Genomic DNA, 4,436 nt, shown 5'->3' with positions numbered 1-4,436 from the left:
AATTTTTGTGAGTGGGGAAAGGTGTGGGTCCAGTTTCAGTCTTTTACATGTAGACATCCAGTTCTCCCAACACCATTTATTGAATAGGGAGTCTTTCCCCCAAGGTAAGTTCTTGTTTGGTTTATCAAAGATTAGGTGGTTGTAAGATGTTAGTTTCATTTCTTGGTGTTCAATTCGATTCCAAGTGTCTATGTCTCTGTTTTTGTGCCAGTACCATGCTGTCTTGACCACTATGGCTTTGTAGTACAGACTAAAATCTGGTATGCTGATGCCCCCAGCTTTATTTTTGTTACTAAGAACTGCCTTAGCTATACGGGGTTTTTTCCGGTTCCATACAAAACGCAGAATCATTTTTTCCAAATCTTGAAAGTACGATGTAGGTACTTTGATAGGAATGGCATTGAATAGGTAGATTGCTTTGGGAAGTATAGACATTTTAACAATGTTAATTCTTCCCATCCATGAGCATGGTATGTTCTTCCATTTGTTAATATCCTCTGCTATTTCCTTTCTGAGGATTTCATAGTTTTCTTTATAGAGGTCCTTCGCCTCCTTCGTTAGGTATATTCCTAGGTATTTCATTTTCTTTCAAACTATGGTGAAGGGAGTTGTGTCCTTAATTAGCTTCTCATCTTGACTGTTATTGGTGTACACAAAGGCTACTGACTTGTGGACATTGATTTTATATCCTGAAACATTACTGTATTTTTTGATGACTTCTAGGAGTCTTGTGGTTGAGTCTCTGGGGTTCTCTAAGTATAAGATCATGTCGTCAGCAAAGAGGGAGAGTTTGACCTCCTCTGCTCCCATTTGGATTCCCTTTATTTCCTTGTCTTGCCTAATTGTATTGGCTAGAACTTCCAGCACTATGTTGAATAGTAAAGGTGACAGAGGACACCCTTGTCTGGTTCCAGTTCTAAGAGGAAAAGCTTTCAGTTTTACTCCATTCAGTAAAATATTGGCTGTGGGTTTGTCATAGATAGCTTCAATCAGTTTTAGAAATGTGCCACCTATGCCTATACTCTTCAGTGTTCTAATTAGAAAAGGATGCTGGATTTTATCAAATGCTTTTTCTGCATCTATTGAGAGGATCATATGATCTTTATTTTTGCCTCTGTTAATATGGTGGATAATGTTTATGGACTTGCGTATGTTAAACCAGCCTTGCATCCCTGGGATGAAGCCTACTTGATCATGATGAATGACTTTTTTGATGATAAGCTGTAATCTATTGGCCAGGATTTTGTTGAGAATTTTTGCATCTATATTCATGAGTGAGATTGGTCTGAAATTCTCCTTTTTGCTTGGGTCTTTTCCTGGTTTTGGTATCAGGGTGATGTTTGCTTCATAGAATGTGTTGGGGAAGATTCCTTCTTCCTCAGTTTTTTGGAATAATTTCTGCAGTACAGGAATAAGCTCTTCCTTGAAGGTTTGATAGAATTCTGGAGTGAAGCCATCTGGACCAGGGCATTTTTTAGTTGGAAGCTTTTTTATTGTTTCTTTGATCTCAGTGCTTGAAATTGGTCTGTTCAGGAGGTCTATTTCTTCCTGGCTAAGTGTAGGGAGAGGGTGTGATTCCAAATATTGATCCATTTCCTTCACATTGTCAAATTTCTGGGCATAGAGTTTCTGGTAGTATTCAGAGATGATCTCTTGTATCTCTGTAGGATCAGTTGTTATTTCCCCTTTATCGTTTCTGATTGAGGTTATTAGAGATTTTACTTTTCTATTTCTAGTTAGTCTGGCCAATGGTTTATCTATTTTATTTATTTTTTCAAAAAACCAACTCCTTGTTTCATTAATTTTCTGAATGATTCTTTTGTTTTCAATTTCATTGATCTCTGATTTGATTTTGGATATTTCTTTTCTTCTACTGAGTTTAGGCTTAGATTGTTCTTCTTTTTCCAATTCCATAAGATCTCTTGTGAGATTGTTGATGTGCTCTCTTTCTGTTTTTCGAATGTAGGCATCTAAAGCGATGAATTTTCCTCTCAAAACTGCTTTTGCAGTATCCCACAGGTTTTGGTAGCTTGTGTCTTCATTGTTGTTATGCTCAAGGAAGTTAATGATTTCCTGTTTTATTTCTTCCTGCACCCATCTGTTATTCAACAGAAGATTGTTTAATTTCCATGCCTTTGGGTGGGGTCGAGCATTTTTGTTAGAGTTGAGTTCCACCTTTAGTGCCTTATGGTCTGAAAAGATACAAGGTAAAATTTCAATTCTTTTGATTCTGTTGATATTTGTTTTGTGTCCCAGGATATGATCAATTTTGGAGAATGTTCCATGGGGTGATGAGAAGAATGTATATTCTTTATCTTTGGGGTGGAGTGTTCTATATACGTCTATCAAGCATAAATGTTCTAGGGTCTCATTTAAATCTCTTACATCTTTGTTTAATTTCTGTTTAGAGGATCTGTCCAGCTCCGTAAGAGGTGTGTTAAAGTCCCCTGTTATGATGGTATTATCAGATATCATGTTGCTCAGACTGAGTAAGGTCTGTTTCAAGAATCTGGGAGCATTTAAATTGGGTGCATAAATATTTAGAATTGAAATATCTTCTTGTTGTAGTTTTCCTTTGACCAATATAAAGTGACCATCTTTGTCTTTTTTGACTTTAGTTACTTTAAATCCACATGTATCTGAAAATAAGATTGCAACTCCTCTTTTCTTCTGAATTCCATTTGCCTGAAAAATTGTCTTCCCTTGACTCGGAGCTTTAATTTGTCTTTTGAAGCCAGGTGTGTTTCTTGCAGACAGCAAATGGATGGCTTGTGTTTTTTAATCCAGTCAGCCAATCTATGTCTCTTCAGTGGGGAATTCAAGCCATTAACATTTATTGAGATAATTGATAAGTGTGGTAGTATTCTATTCATCTTATTTGGTGAGAGTCCATTGCTTAGTTTTATCTTTTGCATCAGTGTGGAGGTTAGGTTCTGACCTTTGATTTCTGAGTTCTTACTTTGCTGCTGATCCATTGTGGTGGTCAGTGTGCAGAACAGGTTGAAGTATTTCCTGTAGAGCTGGTCTTGTTGTGGCAAATTTCCTCAATATTTGTATATCCGTAAATGATTTGATTTCTCCGTCAATTTTGAAGCTTAGCTTAGCAGGGTACAGAATTCTGGGCTGAAAATTGTTCTGTTTAAGTAGATTAAAGGTAGATGACCATTGTCTTCTTGCTTGGAAAGTTTCATTAGAGAAGTCTGCGGTAACTCTGATGGATTTGCCCCTGTAGGTCAACTGGCACTTACTCCTGGCAGCTTGCAGAATCTTTTCTTTTGTCTTGACTTTGGACAGGTTCATCACAATGTGTCTTGGAGAAGCTCGGTTAGAGTTGAGGCGACCCGGGGTCCGATATCCCTCTGAAAGCAGTGTGTCAGAATCTTTGCTGATGTTTGGGAAATTTTCTTTTATAATATTCTCTAGTATGGCTTCCATTCCTCTGGGGCATTCTTCTTCCCCTTCTGGAATTCCTATAACTCGTATGTTGGAACGCTTCATAAAGTCCCATAATTCTGACAGTGAACGTTCTGCTTTCTCTCTCTTCTTTTCTGCCTCTTTTACTGTCTGAGTTATCTCAAGAACTTTGTCTTCTACCTCTGAAATTCTTTCTTCTGCATGGTCTAACCTGTTGCTGATACTTTCCATTGCATCTTTAAGTTCCCTAATTGACTGTTTCACTTCCTTCAGGTCTGCTATATCCTTTTTATATTCTTCATATCGTTCATCTCTGATCTGATTCTGTTTTTGGATTTCCTTTTGGTTATTTTCCACTTTATTAGCAATTTCCTTCATTGTTTCCATCATTTCTTTCATTGTTTTCAACATGTGTATTCTAAATTCCCTTTCTGTCATTCCTAACATTTCTATACTGGTGGAATCATCTGCAGTAGCTACCTCATGGTCCCTTGGTGGGGTTGTTCTGGACTGGTTCTTCATGTTGCCTGGAGTTTTCTGCTGATTCTTCCTCATGAGTGATTTCTTTTATCTGTTTCCTTGCCCTAATTTTCCTTTCACTTCCTCTTGCTCTTTAAGTTCTTGTGCCTGTGGACTAAGGGTTACAGGACCAGAAGGGTGAGAAGGTTGAAGAGCAAAAAAAAGGGGGATGAAAGAAAGGAGGACCGAGTGATAAGAAAAAAAGAAAGATAGAGAAAGGAGAGGGGGTGGGTATAAGGAATATTGACAAAAAGAAGAGAGGCACAGAAAGATGGAGACAGGGCAATATAGGTGTACAGTAGGGTACTTTGACACAACCTTAAAAAACCCCACCTTCTGGGGGTGCCCAGTTGGGTGGTTCCCTTGAAGTCAGCAGCTCTTTGCTAACCTGGTCAGACACAGTACCCCACCTCCACCAAGTAGAGAGGAAAGACAAAAATGCTATAAATCAAACCAAAACAAGCAAACAGAAAACTTTACAGGGATAAAATTGGGTGAAAAAC

The sequence above is a fragment of the Nycticebus coucang genome, chromosome 15 (assembly GCF_027406575.1).
Source record: "Nycticebus coucang isolate mNycCou1 chromosome 15, mNycCou1.pri, whole genome shotgun sequence".
Taxonomy (NCBI): Eukaryota; Metazoa; Chordata; class Mammalia; order Primates; family Lorisidae; genus Nycticebus; species Nycticebus coucang.
The sequence above is the reverse complement of the archived record's forward strand: the minus strand, read 5'-3'. Positions refer to the sequence as shown.